The sequence below is a fragment of the Lucilia cuprina genome, chromosome 2, assembly GCF_022045245.1.
Source record: "Lucilia cuprina isolate Lc7/37 chromosome 2, ASM2204524v1, whole genome shotgun sequence".
Taxonomy (NCBI): domain Eukaryota; kingdom Metazoa; phylum Arthropoda; class Insecta; order Diptera; family Calliphoridae; genus Lucilia; species Lucilia cuprina.
This window is the reverse complement of record NC_060950.1, coordinates 6,632,139-6,652,587: the sequence shown is the minus strand read 5'-3', so window position 1 is coordinate 6,652,587 and position 20,449 is coordinate 6,632,139. Positions and strand designations below refer to the sequence as shown.

General features: G+C 29.0%; 1 long non-coding RNA gene across 1 annotated transcript in view; it reads left to right on the top strand.

The window, feature by feature from the left end:
• The window catches only part of LOC124421387, a 55,766-nt gene extending 48,486 nt beyond the window's left edge, over positions 1-7,280 (top strand). Inside the window, exon 4 of the long non-coding RNA XR_006941623.1 lies at positions 6,441-7,280. This is a non-coding gene — a long non-coding RNA (uncharacterized LOC124421387). The remainder of the gene's footprint in view (positions 1-6,440) is intronic.
• The last annotated feature ends 13,169 nt before the right edge of the window (positions 7,281-20,449 follow it).

Here is a 20,449-nt window from a genome sequence, read left to right as displayed (position 1 = left end):
CTGTGTACTCAAAAGTACTCACAAAATCGAGAAAATTTTAAAAAAAACTTGGGACACTGGTGTCCCATATACGTGAAAGATTTAAAAACTTTTATTAACAATTTTAATTATAACAATTTATTTTTAGTAATTCTCAAACATTACTAAAATAATTAAAAATATTGCGTATAGAATCTGTCCCAGCATGAAACCTTTTCCAGATGTTTCAAGAAAAAAACAGCTTAAAGAAATTATAAAATACTAAAAAAACAACAATTTATTTGAAAAAATATAAAATTCTGAAAATTCTATTTAGACAACAAGACAGAAAATCGTCGCGTAATTTAAAATGTAATGAAGCACTTTATGAGACTAATATATTATTCAAAAAAAAAAAAAAAAAAATTATGCTGTAATTTAAAGGAAAAAATATTTAATAACAACTCAAGCATTAAAACAAAATGTAAAAACTGTTAGAAAACAGGCAAGACAGACAGATAGAAAGCAGATATGTTTGTATATGTAAAAAACAACCCACTAGATGAAAATAAAGAAACAATCAAGTAACACTCTTACTTCGACTATGACGAATTTTATTTATAAACATTAGGTTGATATTATTATGAGATTTTGGCTTGGATCAGTCAGTTATGGACCGATTTTTATAAAATTCGGCATAAAGATGTGATGTGTGAAATTCATCTTGTGTTGAATTTCAGAGCTAAACTTGTTTCTTTAAGCCAGCAATGGAAGTTAAAGTCATTTTTTGGAGGGGACCATATACATATGAACACAATGACTCCTCCTAGTGTGACAAAACGTTCCTAAACATTAACATGTATTTCGAGAGTAATTTTGTTTAAGGCTTTCAAAACTAAATAAACCTTTACAATATTGTATTGACAAACTTTAGCTCTTCAACTCTTCAACTCTTTCAAAAGCCTTGTATTTATACCACTGTTGCGTATACGTAACGTAAATTAATTATTGAGATATATAATAATGATTAAAGCATTTTTTTAACAAATCTCTTTTTTAACAAATCTCTTTAATAAGAGGTGTTAATTATAGACCGATCCTCATAAAATTTTGTAAAGATTTGAAACAGGTATTAATGTAAAAGCTGTTTTTATGTAATTTTTAACGGGCTATACGAAAACGTAGACTGGAATTGTCCATTTTCAATACCAAAAAAACCTTAACTCTAGCTCTTTCCGTTTGGATTTTATCGTGCTTTCAACAGACAGATAGCCTTACAGACAGACAGACGGACCGACGGTTGGATGGACACACGGACAGACATGGCTAGATCGTCCTGAATTTTAAAAAGGGTCCAGAATATATATCCTTTTATAGGTCTATGATCAACATTTCGATGTGTTACAAACGGAATATCAAAATCAATATACTGCCATTTTTTTTTTGATGGTGAGTATAAAAACTAAATAGAAATTTAACGATTTTTATACGACAAAGACAAAACCCAGACTACGAATACAAAAAAACACAAGCTTAGTTGGACAACTACAAACAAAACTTGTTTTCTTTATTATAACATTTTTATTTTCTTTTCTTTTCCATAAAGAAACAACTAAGAAAAACCATAGATATTTTTAAACATTTTCTAAGATTTATGTCTGCTGTCTTTGACACTGACTTTTTTTGTACAGTTTCTATTTTCATTTCTATTTAAAGGTCACACCCTAAACATAAATAAATGTTTCCAAAGAAGAGCAAAATACATATTTCTATTTGAATTTAGTAATAATCACAATATGGGTCGTTTAACATTGAACGACATAATCTTGTAAAGTAAAATACTCCCTAAAAAAATATATGTAAACATATTTCCGTTAAAATACCCACCCATACTAAAGCAAATGTAATAAATCCTTAAACATAAAAATATGTTGTATTTTTTAAGGCCTATTTCCACTTATAAATATGTAAGTATGTATACGCTAGAAAAATTATTTAAATCTCTATATCTTTTGCAAAGTTTTGATTTGTCAATGATGTTGTTTTCTCCCCTTTTTTTATTTTATATGGCCTGTTAATATTTTATGATCTTGTTGTGTTCTTTTCTTTTGGGTGAATATTTCTTTTAAGTCATAAAAATATGTAGCGTATAAAAAAAAACATATAAAATATTATTATATTTTTTGTTGTTGTTTGTAAAGATTATTTTCTTTCATTGTACACTTTAAAGATTGTAAATTTTGTTCTACTTTATTAAACTTTTGTATAAAAACATTCATCATACTTTAATGGCTGGTGAAATTATTTGGTATGAAATAAAAGGACCAACTACCAAAAGACCAACTACCAATGACCTTTTCAGAAAATAACTCGATTGCCGTTAAACACTTGAATTAAGATGAAATTTGTCACTATTAATTTATAAACATATTGTCATAACTTTTCTCTTAAACCCTCAAAAGCCTTGTATTTATACCACTGTTGCGTATACGTAACGTAAATAAATTATTGAGATAGATAAAGATTAAAACAATTTTATTTTAATAAATTTATTTAATTTGAAGTTTCTTCAGAAAATTAATGCAGAATGGTTTTATTTCCCAATAAACAATATTTCTATCTAATTATCACATACGATGTTTGCATTTTCGAATAATTTTTCTTTTGGATTTTTTTTTTGCAAATTCAAAGCTTTTTTTTAAATTTTTTCAATTTTAGTTGGTCGCATTACTCAACCATAAAATTCAATATTCTAGGTTTAAAAAAAATAACAACAAAAAAGTATTTTCACTTTGGCGGCAAAAAGTCTCGACACTTTTTCCACAAAACAACAATAAACAAAGCCAGACCCAATATAAAAAACAACTGAAAAGCTGAAAAAAAATATGTTTAAGCATAAACTAAGCTGAGTTTCGGTTTGTAGCTTTTTTTTTTCATTGTAAAAATGTATAAAAGATGTTTAAAAATATTATGATTTACTTTTTCAGCCATGAAATTGTTGTTTGTTTATTCTACTTTAAATGTTTTTTTTTTCATTAGGTTGGCTCGTAGTCTTCTGTTATACAACCTTAATGGATGAATATAATTCCTTTTTTTTTATTGGTAAAGCTACTTACTAAAGAGATCGAAATATAAATGCAATACTTAACAATAGATTTTGGCATTTCGTTTAAAATATAGTAAAAAAATTGGTCGTATAGACTAAGATTCTGCTTATACAAGTTTTAATTGTCCACTCATTTAACAGTTTTGTTAAATACATACAAAATGTTGTTGTGTTAAAATGTCCACATTAAAATTATATAAATTGCATATTTATCGCACATCAAAATTAATGAAATTATTATGCAGTTATGTGTATTACATAATACTTGTAAGGTTTGCGTGTTTTTCAGTATAAAATATTAGTTAATTATAGAGTGACAACTTAATATGCCGTTTTGTTCTAAAAGAGTTAAGTCAACAAAAACAAAAAAAAAAATGAAAATACAAGTTAATAATTTATAGCAATAGAACAGGTAATGTTGTGTTTAAAATTTTATTGAATAACAAATTGCTTCTTCAAAAGAGGAAGATTTTGCCGGAATAAGGGAACTGATTACATACTTTAAAAATGTATTTGTTCAAAAGATTAAATAAGAATCTAAACATTGCAAATCTAGACATGTGATAGGCTAGTTTGTCATTCGGTATGTAATAATATATATTCCGAGTCTTTATAGGAATCCATTAAATCTTACCTATAAGAAATATTTTTGTGCAATTTTAATCCTCTAGCTCTTTCAATTTAGACTCTATCGTGCTTTCAATAGACAGGCAGACAGACGGACAGACAGACATGGCTAGATCGTCTTAAAATTTAATGAAGACGCAGAATATATACACTTTTGTGGGTCTATGATCAATATTTTGACGTGTTACAAACGGAGTGACGAAATCAATATTCCCCCCCCCCCATTTTTTTTTTTGATGGTGGGTATAAAAAGGGATGTTTTTAATACCTTTTCTTCATTCAATTTGTACGCTTTTGATTATCTAAATTATTAAACTTGAAAACAAACTATGTGATCCTGAATTGATATGTAAACTTTTTTTCATAATAAAGCATTTAAGGCCCATTATTATAACTTGCCAATAACTAAAGTTAGGAAGTTATCGTACAGATAATGTCTTTTTCGTTATTACAATTCAACTTTAGCTAAAAGTGTCCGATAGGCTAACGGAAAGATCATATTACCTTTAACTTTAACGTAAGCTGTAATTATTTTTTTTTTTTAAATTTTAATAAAAAAATAAGTTCAATGTCATTTTTTATATAAAAAATCTTATTAACGGCTAAAAGTATGCTACGGTTTTAGTATATTAAAAAATTATGTTATAATAATGAAAATTTTTAAAGTTCACTTTATTCCTCACTTTTATTAAAGTTACCTTTTATTATTACGAACATTAAAGGCAAGTTGTAATAATGGCCCTAAATATACTTTGTCTCAGATATACTTTAGCCATATTTTGGTGAATAAAATTGTGTATATTTAAATCATATTTTGAAGGGGTCTTTGTGTATGGGCTAGGATCAAATGAGGCCCTATTTTAAAAAAATCATTAGGGTCATGAAATTTATCAGAATTTTTTAGTACAACTGAAGATTATATGCAAAACTTTATCTTGAAAATGGCTACCTTTACTTTGATTACAAGTTTTTGAGGCCCTTTTTCCGGGGGTCAGTTGTATGGGGGCTAGGAAAAATAATGAACCAATCATGACCATTTTTAATAGGGCGTGACAATAGAATATCGTATACCAAATTTCATTCAATTATCTTCAAATTTCGGCCTATAGTTTGATTACAAGTTTTACATTGACGGACAGACGGACGGACATAGCTAAATTGACTCAGAAAATGATTCTGAGCCGATTGGTATACTTTAAAGTGGCCATAGGACCAATATAATTGTATGTAAAATATCAGCATAAACCCAATATTCGCTACCCACTAAGGTGGGTAAAAGGGACTTTCTGGTACATTTCCTACACTTTTCCTTTTTGAACATTTGCATTGACTTAACTGTTTAATTTTGAATCCAATAGAACAAAATATAGCTCTAACGGATCTGGGTGAATTAGAATATACATATTGATGTACAGTTTTTGGTACTTTTTTGTTCATTCAATGGTACTTTTCGTGATTTTTAATAATATTTTAAATTAAAACATAAAGTTAGCACAAAATTTTCTGAGCAATTAAAAATTTAAAAGAAGAAACTTTTTGGTATTGATTTATTATATCGTTGATAATTTTTTCTAATATATGGACTAAAACATTTTGGTATCACTTTGTTCTTCAAACGTTACTTTTTTCATTTTTAAGAATATTGAATCTAGAAACATAAAAAATTATACACAAAGTCTTAATGAAAATTCTACATGAGTATTTTTGACAAGAGCCTCGTAATGAACTGAAAATTCTCTAAAAGATTCAGAATGAATAAGTACTTTAAAAAAATTTCACATTTTATTTTAATTTTATTTCTATGAAAATTTTGGAATATTAAGGAAATTTTTTATAAAATGTTTAAACAAAAAATATATAATTGCATAAATAAATCCACATTATTCGTAATCAAACAATTGACTTCTTTTACATTTCTAACATTTCACATAAAAACTTAATTGGCAATGGTTTTTTTCCTCTAACGAAATTCCAATCATAGTAAAAGCAAAAGAACAAAATACTGAACTTCTTGACAACACGTAATCTATAAAAATAACAACTTTTAACTAACGTATGCAAATAATATGGAAATTTATTCTTAAAATTTTATGCAAAAACACACATTTACTCACAGCTTGTATGAAAAGAAAATATTAGAATACATATAGTAGTATTTTCTTAAATATACCAGTCGTTTTTTCTTTAGATTTTGCAAGTTTATTTAAAAAAAATGAAAATTACCCAGGTTTTAGTTTTACAGTTCTAAGGACTAAGTAGTAGTAGTAGTAGTGTGTGAGTATTTTTTTGCATAATAAAATGTAAATATTTTTCTTTAAGAAAAAAGAAAAATAACTACAGGGGTTATAAAATTAATACTGCACGTACATGGCTAATAATGTTGAATTTTATGAGGGGAAAATGGGGAAAATGAATGTTTAAAAGCACTTAAATAAATGTTGCCATAAGAATAATTGAAGTATAAAATCACAGTTTTTAAAGTTCTTTTTTTTTGCAGAATTTAAATAATATATAGCAGGTGCACAAAAAACATTATATAAATAATTAGCTAAATTTTAATTTCATTGAATAAAAATTTGTTTTACAAAAACTCAACTACAATTTATTATGCCAAAAGAATAGAAAATTTCAAATTTTTGTTGAAAATTTAATTTTGTTTTATTAAATTTATCTTACAAAACAAAGTTGTTTTTAAATTAAAAAAAAAAAAAAAACAAATCTCATAACAACATTTAATTTTATTTTTTAGATTTTTTCCCCTGTTCAACTTTTCAACCTGCAACAAAATACAAATGATAAATTGTATTAGAGCAACAAGCAACAATGTAAATAAATACATTTTGGAAATAGCAAAAAAAAAAAAACACAGTGCAACAGGGGACATCAGTCATTTCAGTGACATTTATTTATGCTCACAACAGCAGAAAAAAAGTATCCGGGCATAACAAAAACGTGAATATTTGACAAAAAGTTTTGGGGGAAAAAATACAGAAAAAAAAACAAACAAAGATTTGTCAGCTAAAATATCAACAAGAATTTTTGCATAAATGGAGAAAAGTATAAAAAGTAAGTAAATTCGAAAAAAGTCTTTTAAATAAAAGTTGTATCTAAAAAAAAAATTAAATAAGCAAATATTACAACTTATCAAGTATAATGATTTGGAGCAACAATTCTTATAAATTGTTTCAAGATGGTTTGTGTCAATGTGTTAGCGCAAAAAAGGCAATCTATTGTTGATATGATAATATTAAAGCCAAGATTGTAGAGCTTATAAAGCTCGATCTATAAAGAGTAATTATGTTGCACTCGAAAATTTATGAAACTATAGTCTGTGCCAATAATATACATAGACCAGTATCTAGTCGAGAATATAGATAAATCTATAGTCGAGATTATAGATCAGCCTATAAACAATACTCAGTCAATAGTCGAGACTATAGATCAATCTTTAATCGAGTTTATAAATCAAACTTTATGCGATGATATAGATCAGTTTATAGTCGATAGTATAGATCAGTCTATAGTCGATACTACAGATCAAGACTACATAATAGTCTGTAGTCGAAACTATAGATCATTATATAGTCGAAATAAGAGATCCATCTGTAGATCTATAGTCAAAACTGTAGATCAATCTATTGTCGAAACTATAGTCTTCGAAACTACAGACCATTTTATAATCGAAAGTGTAGATCAGCATATAGTCGAACATGTAGATCAGTCTATAGTCGAGACTATAGATCAATCTTTAGTCAATATTATAAATCAAACTTTATTCGAGAATATAGTTCACTTTATAGTCGATAGTATAGACCAGTCTATAGTCGAGACTACAGAAAAGTCTATAGTCGAAACTGTAGATCATTATATAATTGAGATAAGAGATCCATCTATAGATCTGTAGTCGAAACTGTAGATCAATCTATTGTCGAAACTATAGATCAATCTATTGTCGAAACTATAGATCAATCTATTGTCGAAACTATAGATCAATCTATTGTCGAAACTATAGATCAATCTATTGTCGAAACTATAGATCAATCTATTGTCGAAACTATAGTCGAGACTATAGATCAATCTATAGTCGAAACTGTAGATCATTATATAATCGAGATAAGAGATCCATCTATAGATCTGTAGTCGATACTGTAGATCAATCTGTTGTCGAAACTATAGATCAATCTATTGTCGAAACTATAGTCGAGACCATAGATCAATCGATAGTCGAAACTATAGATTATTCTATAGTCAAAGCTATAGATCAATCTATAGTACATATCACTCTATAATCGAGACTATTGATTAGTTTATAGTCGAGACTATAGATCACTCTATAGTCGAGACTATTGATCATTCTATAGTCGACACTAAAAATCACTCTATAGTCGAGACTATTTATCACTCTATAATCGAGATTGTAGATCAATCTATTATCAAAACTACAGATTAGTCTATAGTCTAGGCTTTACAACTGTCAAATAGTCGAAACTAAAGACCTGCCTTAAGCCGAGATAGTAGATCAATCTACAATCGAGACTATAGATCGGTTTATAATATCAATCTATAGGCGAGACTAAAAATCAGTCTATAGTCAACACAATTGATCAGTCTATGTTTAAAACTAAAGATCATTTTATAATATATTTCGCTAAATCTTCTATCGGTAATGTTGGTAAATCTTATTAAAAAACCGAATATGAACCTTGAACGTCAGTAAATAAATTTTATTTAAATATTGGCCTACAAACCCACTTCCAACTTCTGTGCAAATAATATATCTATATTTTAATAAGCATACATATATATTTATGTACATATGTATATGTAAAACACAATACTCATGTAAAACTAAAATAAAATATCATACATAAACTAAGCAAGTAAAAAAATTTTAAAACTCTGAGACAATTCTCTTTAAGATCAACACAAAAAAACAGGAAATACTCCTGTGATACATGTCACAACATGTTAAAGTAAATTCATTCAATTCAACTCAACATCAAGAGTACTAGACAACTATGATAAAAGAATAAATATACTCACGCTAGTAACTATGTCATCTATAGTACATACATATGTATGTCGTTAGATAAATCTACAAATGAATGTAAACGAAATATGCTCAAGTTCAAATACTATTTCAATTCATTTTATTTAGTTTTACATTTCTTTTATCTCTTGAATATAGCCATATTTCTAAAGCATTGTGTTAGGTTTTTTTGCGATAATATATTTTAAGTTTGCAACATGGTTTTGGTGGATATTCTATTTATTTGATTGTGATTTTTTTTTTCACAAATTTCTAGTAGTTTTGTTTTTCTTTATATAAAAGATTTTTTTTGTTTTGTATTGATTTCATCTGTTTGCAAATTGAATGTGTCATTCGTTAGCATTGTCGCTGAAACAAATGGATAGACTTTTTCTATATGCATACATGCCAAATTAAAACGCATTTTCTAAATGAAATTTTTCTAGGATTTTTTTTTTGTGAATGCAAATTTCGAATTTAAACAAAAGATCTAAAAGTTAAAAAGGATTTCAATGTACAGGTAAATAAACTAGCCTGACGTGGTTTATAGTCCAGTTTATAAATTGGTATAGAGTTACACTATTCTATAGTGTTTCGTCTGGACTACAGACTGATCTATACTCTAGACCATAGATAGGTTTTGAATGGGTTAGAATATATACTAGTCTACAGTCCTGACTATAGACTAATGTACAGTCCGAACTATAGAATCGTCTTAGTATAAACTCTTATCGGACTACAGAAGGGACTATAGATGGATCTATAGTAAAACTATAGACTCTTTTTGAGTGGATTAACAACTAGTGCAAACAGTGCGAACTATATACATTCTATATTTCAGACTATAGATTAGTTTGTTTTGCGGACTATAGACTGGTTAAAAGTACAAAATAAAGGATGCAGTTTAGTTTAGGCTACAGACTGGTCTCTATTGCTATTGACTAATCTATTATGAAGACTATAGGTTGTTTTATAGTCCAGACTGTTGATTGCAATGCCAGTGGAAAAAAGTGATATCAGTCGCTCTATGAGTGTGTCAGGAATGTCGAGAGTTTTAACGTAAGCACCTGCCTTGACGGCCTTATCTCAGGGTGGTCTTTTTCATCCACTGGGTGGACTTGAGATCGATCTACCATCGCCCCTTTGTTCTTTAATGAGGAACTCCGGTGGCAATTTTTGTACATTGGCTATAACCGGTCCATGCACAAATACTTTGCTGGAGTACTAGAGCTATCTAATCTCTGACCATTGCAACGGCAACGGCACCTAGAGACGTAACCGGTGGACCGAAGTACGATCCATCAATAAGCCGTAGATATTGTTCTTACTCACAGGGACACACCGTGGTAATTCTGATATGAAGACAGTAAACTCTGAACATATTTAGACAAGGAAGGAAAATTCCGAAATATTGATTATTATCATGCATCAGTCTTTTAACCGCCACTTACTATCACCACGAATTTGGGTTTAAACCACAGCCACTGCGAGGATCCCGAATGAACTTCAACCAACTGACCAGCCAGGACATAGTCCTGCGGGCAACTAGCCACCCGTAGTACCAGATTATGCGGTGTTTTGGTCTGACCTCTGGCAATCTATACAAGGACTAAGCCTTGACTGGAGGTATTGGCCACCTCTTTATACCCCGGGATTGCAATAACACCAAGGCGGAGGTCTCGCCAAGGTAATATGCCCCCGGGGGGATATGACTGTGTCAAATGAATAAGACGTATGTTGCGTACAAATGATATAATTGAATTTCCTTGTCCAGATGTGTTCTGGCTTTACTCGATTCGTGCCATATTTATCACAATATGTTCTCTGTGAGTAAGAACAATGTAGTCGGCTTATTTGATGGAATCATATTTCGGTCTACTGAAACACGAGCTTATTTCATGGACTCTCTAGAGGCGTGGTTGTAAAAGAAATGAATGTGTTTGCATTTCGGGGCTTGAGCAATGGGGCGGCAAAGGTCAGAGTACAAAGTGATTGTACTTGGAACGGCAGAACTATGTGCAAAAATTTCCACCTGCGTGGCGGTAGTGAGTCTTTAATGAAGTTCGCCCTGTAGTTGTATAAGAACGTCGACACTGTATCTCATGTTACCTAAATGAAAATAGATATGTCTTTAGTTTGGACAACAGTATATTGACTTAGTTTTAGTTGAACACTCTAAAATTTAATTAATTAAAAGCTTATTTATAAACTTAAAGTCTTGAAGCGCTTGAATTCAATATGCCCTAGAAACGACATATGATCTGCTAGTAATCAGTAATAAATTTCTTAATTTTTTTTTTAAATTTTAATTTGAAACCATCTTTAGTTACATACACAGCAAATATACATAAACGTACGTACCTGCAAAAATTGTTACATGATGATGTAAAATTATATCTTTTCATCAGGTCTCTTCTTTTCGACAATAAGATTAAACCACAATTCACCAGTTTGTACATGTTGTGGTTTGATTTCTTGTTGATTTTGCAAATTTGGCATTTTCATGCAATTTTCAATTCTAATTTTTGTTCTAGGTACTTTTTTTCAATATTTTCCTTCTATTATAGAATGACAATGATGATGTTGCAATATACTTACTATATGATGCTTAATATTATGTAATTTTTTTTTCTATTTTCATTTTCTGGTTGTCAAAGCTAAATTACTCGTTTACAGCACACTCTCGTGTGTGTGAGTGTGTAAAAGTAACCAACCATAAGATGGCTTATAGTCATTTTATTGTATCTATGTATATGTGATAAGGAAATGGATTGAAATTATCCTTATAGAAATGTAAGTAAGTTAGAAGAACGAAGGCGGTATGAAAAGGCTTTTAGTAAATGCAAAATTTTTTAAATCAATTATAGGTAGATCTCTATTTTACAGAATTTTAACTTAAACATGTTTTAAACAAACTTGTTGTTTATGTACAAATGGCGAAAGGGAATTAGAAGTGTAAAAGATATCTTTCATATTTGAATATTGGGCAAACTGATGAAATGTTCAATCAATCGTTATGTCAAAAAGAAATTTTCAGATTTACCTCTTATATGCTCGAGGTTTTTGTATGTCATTGTTGGTATCAGCAACAGTATTACAAATAGTAACAGTAATAGTTACTACTACAAGTTTACATCATAGTTACATACATGCTGAACTTTGCGTGTTATTCATTGATTACACAAACGTGAATAAGCTGTTTTATTTTTCATTTGTTTTTTTCTTACTCAATAGGGATTTTGTGTGTTGCAAAAGTTTCTATTACAGAAATTTTACCATGATCCATTATTTTTCTTTCGTACATTTCCTTTTTCTTTAGTTTGATAACTGTTGCCACAATTTATACATATACATACATAATTTATCTTAGTTATTTTTTTCACTCATCTTCATCATTTTTCTAAAATTCCTTTTTGCTAAAATACTTATATAATAGAACCCAAAATTTCAACAGCTATACGTGTTATAGCCATCTGTAGTATGTCAATTTAAGAATACATACAAACATATGTTTAAACATGATGTCAATATGTAGCAATGAGTAATTTTCATTTGTACATTTCATTTTTGTTTATCTTAAAACATCAATGTTTTGAGAAATTTGTCATTGAAAAAGAAAATTTTGATGTATATATATTTGCTGAAATTTCTTAAGTATTGGTATGGGGCGAAAATAATTTCTTCAATGCTGAGTAATTTTCTCAACGAAAATAGACGATTTATTAATTTTGTGTAAAAAACTCATGTAAGGTTAGGGTAAAATCTCAACAGATCCGATATTTCTATATAATTTCAAGTTTCTCACTCCTCTCTTTATTTTTTTTCAATCCATGTGACTGTATGTAAATCTTAAAATCTTCATGTTTTTAATTTGACTCTCAATTAAGTTAATTGAGTACCCAGGTATCAATGACATACAAAGCTTACCTCTGGAAGGGTCATTAGGGCTACGTTTTGGCACGACCAAGTAACTCGTCAGATGTATTGTAATATATACAATGTGGTATTACATCCAGTTTGTAGCAGTGATAAAGCTTTATAAGTTCTGATCTAGATAAACACCAAGGTTGGACATAATGTTTATGTGATAGAATCTAATCCTTTTGTCAGCTAGAAAAAGTGATGATGTTCAAGTGCTTTATATGAATACCTGTCTTGATGGCCTTATTTAATGGTGGTCTTTTTCCACCACAGTTTGAACTTCTTTGACGACTCACTACCACTTCTTTGTGCTTCTTATATAAAGGTAATTTTTGTACATAATTCTTTCGGTCTATGTATAAGCACTTTGCTCAGGCACTGGAACTGTTTAATATATTACCATATTAGCACCGTAGCGAAATGACAGATATCATTAGACAAGCCTTATACATACTCCGGCAAAGGATAAACAATCACTAGTTAAGAGCCAATAGAAGGGTCATGTCCAACAGCAAAGCTTATTGATGATATAGAAACATTGCTCATTTCATTTCAGAATATTCTTGTTTAAGACTCACTCTAGTGAAATAAGCTTAAGCTTTTGTTGCTTCGGTAGTAGATTCTAGCAACGTAATTGGTGGTCGAAGTATGGATCCATTCAAAATTCATAAGACTTATTTTAGCCTTGAAGGCATTAACCAAGCTTCTCTTTTCACGAATTTGAGTTTAAAACAAATCCACTATGTGGATTCCGAATGAACCTCAAACAACTTCTCAACAAAGAATTCCTGCGACAGTAAGCCACCCGTAGTACGAGATTATCTTATGCTCTGGTTCAGCTCCATGCCAAATCATTTCATGGAAAGGCCAAGGATATATTCGTTTATCACTATTTCGTAGTCTCGGTGGACTAAAAGTACTGATATCTTCTCTTTTCACCAAACCTGCAAATTAGGTAAACTACCAATTCCCCTTAATACCCCTAATATTTAAGTTTGTAGATGGTTAAATATAAAAATTGATATGTATCTGTAATTATGTCTATGTGAGAGTGAAAAAATTACATATTTAGACACATTGCTTATGTTGTTAAACCTACTTTATTATAGATTTGGCAGCATCACTATACATTAAGTAACCCAGTAGTTCTAGATGTGTGCCTTATTGACTATTGATTATAAATAATTTTTCAGAAACATTATGTCATGTACCACTGTTGTTGGGGAGTATACTATGCGTTTGTTCTGATATTTATCACGCAAAATAATATTGGTCCTTTAACCTTATAGAATACCCATCGAATTAGAACCACCTTATGAGCCAATTTTTCAACGCCCATCCGGCGGTATGTCTGCAACATGGACGCAAATCACACTCTTATACCAGGAATGAATACTATTAGTAGAGTTCGGTCCATTCTTACTCCTTATCCCCAGATAAGCAAACGTACAATAATCCCAACTAAGGTTGTCATTCACAGCCAACATCGGATCCAGCTTGAGCATTTGGGGCGAATTTTGTTTCTTTTATTATTCTATTTTTCTTTATTTTTATATTTTGTGTGAAAAATTTTCGGTTTGTTTACCCACTTAAAGATTCTGCTTTACGCATACTAAAATAGGTAAACTAAACTGTATACAAACTAGATTACTTAGGAACACAAAAACCATTATATTGACTTTATTAGATTACCTGTAGTTTGTCTAGTAATCACTTGATTTAACATTTTATTACAAAAGTTACTTGGAAATAAACAAAGAATTTAACAAATAATATACAATTTGACCTTAATAAAAATTTTTGCTAAAGAATTACTTTGGCTTTTTCCAAAACTGCTGAGACTGTAAGTATCCACTGATACTTTGCTCTCTTTTTTTTACATGAACTTTAAATAATTCACATAATGCATATATTTTGTAATTTATTTTTTCTTTACTTCATTTTTTCCTCTTTTCGTTTACTTTTTTACATTTTTCAAATCACAGTGATTTAGAAAAATCCTCACAAAGTACTTATGATGAAAATCCATTATATACATGAGTATGTATTTTGACACACAAACATATGCACGTACATAGTTTAAATACTAATACATTATGTAGATAAAGAAGCATACATATGTAAAGATGTAAAAATTCAATATAAATTATTTTCGAAATATTTTCATATCATGTGCCATAGAAAGATTGATATCAGTTACTTTGTGGAATCATCAATTTAATTAATAGATTTTTTTTTTCATTTTGGTGTTTTTTCTTCTTCTTTTTTTTTAAAAGATTGAAAGACATTAGAGTGCAAATTTACAAAATTAATTATATTAGTGGAAGTAAGGTATTGCTTTAGTGATGTATAACATGTTGCAGCATTGAAATAGAATTTTATAGCAAAGTATTGGATTGTAAGAATTTGAAATTAAGTTTACACTTAATTAAAAACCATTTTAAGCAAGTTACTTAATATTTTAAAATTTCTACATTTTTATGAATTTTATTTTTCATATATTTTCTAGTTTAAACTTTGCATAATTTAATAATTTAATTTTTATTATAATTTACCTCTAACTTCCTGAATAGTTTAGTTATGTTAACTATTTCCTGTCTGTTGCTAACATTTTGAAATTATTATAGCCACATTTAGTAACCACTTATTATATATATTTTTTTCTTTAAATTTCCTTGAGAACTTACACAAATACTTAAGAATTTTTAACGGCACAATTTACCACCCCCCCAATTTACCACTCGTTTAGAATTTTTCTTTGAATGCCTTGAAGGTATGAATTAAAAATATATATAAAAGCAAAATAGCAAATAAATCATTATAAATGCAAAGAAATAAGAATTAAAAATAGGAAATTTTATAGAAATTTATTAAAACATTGCATGTTCTTTAATTTAAGGACATTTAAGGCAAACTCAAAATTAGTAAAAAGGATCAAAAGAGCACAAGGTGAACAAAAACGAGAGTTCACTATAAAATATAAAATAAATACATTTTGTGGTTAAATCTAAAATTTTTAGTGTTTGGTGACAATGAAATTATAAAAATTTTCGAAAAATTAAGATTACGATAAGGAAAAGTCGAAAAATTTCAATTTTTAACCTAAAATCTCCAAAAATACATTATATATAAATATTGCCCTTTTTGTGGGTTTAATAGTCCGACGGCAAACACATATTACCACTAGTGTAGTAATCAGCATTGTAATCATCATTATGGCAGTAAGCTAAACCAAAGTGAAATTATTTTTTATAGGAAGTTTTAATGTCCAGTAACGTTTGTGGTTTTCATGTTTATGCAATTTCAATTGTATTAATAGAGTGTTGAAATATGAAGTGTTAAATTTAATATATGAAACAAATTAGTTATTGAAACTATAATTAACAAGTCTACTATTAGCAAACAAAAACAAGGTAATGATTTAAAATTGTAATGACTTACCTAACAACATACTTTCCAGTGACTACAACATATAGCCAGGTTCCCCCAGGGGCATGTTAACTTCATGAAAGGCTACATCTTGTTGTTATTGCAATCCCGGAGAAAAGATGTGCTACCAGTAGCTCTAGTCTATGGGGACTATATACAGATAACCACATAATCTACGTACTACGTGAGCCCAGTTGTCGGCAGGACTATGTCCTGATTAGTCTGTTGGTTGAAGAGGTTCTTTTATGGATCCATGTATTGAATAGTGTGTAAACCCAAATTCGTGGTGGTGGAAGGTTAAAACACTGATGATGCACTGTGGATCTATATTTCGTGAAAAGTTCGATCTCATTCAGTTCAAGTCTGTCGTATGTTCTTCTCTAATGAGTTTGTCGGATGAATGAAAAGTGTGCAATGTTTAATGGTGATAAATAAAAGGAATCCTTTAAATGTGGTACCATTGTCTTTTGCTTCCTTTACCAGTTATATTCAGTGTGATCCTTATAGGCATCCTTTTTGATGGATTCGTACATTGGTCTACCGATTTACATCTCTAACCGCCTACTCAACAAAATAGTGTTTTCGCAGTTCTGAATTGGACAGCAATGGTCAGAGATTATATAGCTCAAGTACTTAAGCAAAGTGCACATATATATATGACTGGAAATTCCAGATTTTTAAGATACACAATTAGGCATTGGTGAATTGTAGCAGAAGCTAATTCGTTGGTTGGAAAAGACTAACGTGAAATATGGTCATCATGGCAGCTGTTCACGTAAATCACTTCGTCATTCATATCACCTGAGTTACATAGAGGTGGTTTTGAAAGGTCTTACTAGTAGTATATAATCATTAGCGGAGAACAGATTGAATCTGCTATGAGCCAATGTCATGCACGACTTAACGGATCTATCTGAGGCTGACATCCGAAGGATAAACTCCTATATTCGTGCGACAAAATTGTTTGGATAGGAAACCAGAGTAGATGGGTCGAAGTGTACAAAATGTCAAAGCTAAAGATTAAGCACTTACATATGATCTTATTTATAAGTCATAACTAGACTCATTCTTAGTAATGCAGACGGTATGCAGTAAGCATTGCAAAGTATTTTAAACCACTCTCTATTTTGGCAACACTTTGTATGTTCGTTTTAAATTCTCAATAACTTACATTGTTGTTATATCACGTTTGAGCTTAAAGGCGTAACCTTTTATAAATAAATCATTGCCTTAATGGCCACGTACTTTTCATTCAGTATTTGCAGAATTTAAATATTGGTTCAATTGCAAACAATTTAGGTGAAAAAGTTGTATACATTTCCTTTTGTTATATTTTGCTAAAAAAGAGGAAAGAAAATATTATTGTGCATAAATTAACTTAAAAAGGAATAATTTGAAGTTAAAAGTGTATTGTTTGTTTATTGAAGGATTTCTTTAAAGAAAATTCTATAATAATTTTATGGTCACATACAAATTACTTAATATTTTATTAATTGTTTATCAATTATGGAACAAATCGCAATAAAAATTGTTAAAGTTTTGAATTCCATATTACTTATTTATATAGAATTACATCGAATTTTTTTAAAATTGAGTACTAATGTAAGGATTTTTTAACCTATTTTTTCATATCTCATATCTATGTCATTAAAGAACAAATAAGTCATTACCAATGCAAGGATTTCTATGCAAAGGCAGTAACTCGAAATTACTTTAAACTAGTTTTCTTTTCGAATCAAAGAATTTGCTACAAAATGGCATCGATTGTTGTTGCATATTTTTGCATATTTTATGATAAATGCATAAATTCCATATTTGAATTTAAATTGCGTATATTTTGCATGCTTTTAACATTTTTATAGCATATTTTTTAATTTTTAGAAAACAAGTTGTCTTATAAAAGTGTTTGTAAAAAGAATCCGTTTTATTTAAAGAAGAAATAAACAAACAAAAAAATTTAGTACATCTTCATATATATTACGAAACAATTTCATCGTGTAAAATTTTCTTAATCATTACGACTCATACGAGAATTATTGAAGATTCAAATATTGAAAGAATCTGTGGTCTTCTATAAATTCATTTTAACAAACATACTAACAGACAGCCAGACAGACAGACAGACGGACATATGTTGCTTAATCGACAACGCTTATAGACAGCGTTGTTGATTGACTAACTAGAATATATACGAGATCGGAGAATCATATTGTAGAAATAACTAACGGAATGATACACTTAAACATATACATATCTACGCTTCTCGAGAAGGTGAAGGGTATAAAAATTACACATATTTTTAATATGCTGCTTATGGGGTAATGATTTCATTTCCAATTACATTTGAAGTAATTGTCATTAAAGCTTTACCAATTACAATTAATTTTCATTGTTATTAAAGCTTTGCCAATTACTTATTTGAAATTATAATTGAAATGTTGTAAATAACAATTACTTGTAATTTAAAAATTTCCAATTACAATTACTTGTAATTGTACATGTAATATGTAATAAGTGAAAGCTAAATTACAACTAAAAGTAATAGTAATTGATAACATCAATTACAATTACAAGTAATTTTATTGAAAAAAACTTTAATTTGAATTACAAGTAATTATAAATGCAAAAACCTCAATTAAAAGTAATTTTAATTGATTATTCCTCCATTACACATTACAAATAATTGTAATTAATCATGTAATGAATTACTTTGTGTAATCATTACCCTCCATTTGATATTCATAATGAATCATATGTGCGACCATGCCCGACTATACTTTTCTACATGTCTTCTTATAAATTTAACAATAACTTTGTCTTAATAACATTATCTTAACTAACTGCAACAACTAATCTTTAACCATTTGTTACGTGTTAGATAAATTGCCAACATTTAGCACAGTTTTATATAAGAAAAAAAGTCAATACATACATATAAAATCTAAATATATGTACATATCTTCTATACATTTATAACTATATGTATAAAACTCTGTTAAGTTTTTACGTTTATAAGCAAATTACTACTGGTCTCCTCTACCTTATGCTAGACAATGTTTGATTACCGGCAATTGCATTCAGACATTTCAGACGGAAACCAATTGTTATAGTATCAGTTCGGTTTCAGTGATTTCCTGCTCAGTTTCTTATTCTTTTAACATTTTACTATTTTTCCATTCGTAGCTACGAATATAAATTACTCTCTAATTCAAATGTTTATTTCTATTATCATCAGTAGTAGTAGTAGTTTATCGTACGCATTCAATAGAAAAACTGACAAGTATAAAAAAAGGATTCTTAATAATAGAAAGACCACAAAATAACTCTTATGGCAAGACAAGCTACTAAATAATTTATTTTTTGTTTTAGTTTTTCTTGTTTTTTAATATTTCTTAGATTTTCTATTGGTTGTCATGAATAATTAACTCGGTAAATTAAGTTTTAAAACATGACATTTAAATAAATTTAATTAAGCATTAAGTTACAGTGGTTGCTCGATGGTTTTAAATTTTGTGGCTTAAACAGCCACTGAAAAGGAAAGTCGTCTTGTTACTTTATTTTGGGGGCAGGGAAAAGGGAAGGAAATAACAATAAATTACAGCAAACTGTTTAGAAATAATGACAACGTTTATAGAAATAGTAATGAATTAATTGTACAGCAAATTTGTACGTTTTGCAAATGCAAAGGTGTTGAAAATTTGTTAAATTTATTACTGGGGTATAGTTGTTTATTTTAAGAAAATTAATTAGTTGTTTCGACGAAACTACAATAAATATTTTTTGATAGTGTTTGTTAAGGGAATTTATCATATGAAATATTTATAATTTATAAACGTATGTATGTTTATTAAATAGCTAATTTTTTTTAGAAATCATTTTGAGAATTATAAATAAGACGATTATTTATTAGGTTTGTGGTAAAATAGTTATATTTAGAATTTATTTATATTTATTTTATAAATGAATATTTAGTTTCTTTAAAACTGAATTGTTAATACTCAATCAATGCCTATCATCTTGAGCGTGTACGTCCGTAGTTGTATTAACTATCTAACAATTTACAGTCAAGACTTAGTCCAGTCAATTGCCAGAAATAAAGTCCAGTCTATAGTCGTGGCTATATTTAGTCAAGACCATTGTCCAATCCATGGTCAAGACTATAGTCTAGTCTATAGTCAGCACTATAGACTATTCTAAGGTTTCTACTACAGACCATTCTACAGTTAGCACTTAAGACTAGTTTATATTGAGGGCTATAAACCAATATATAGTAAGTGAGGGTTATACACTAGTCTATAGTGAGGGCTATAGACCAGTCTATAGTATGATCAGTCTATAGTGAGGGCTATAGACCAGTCTATAGTGAGGGCTATAGACCA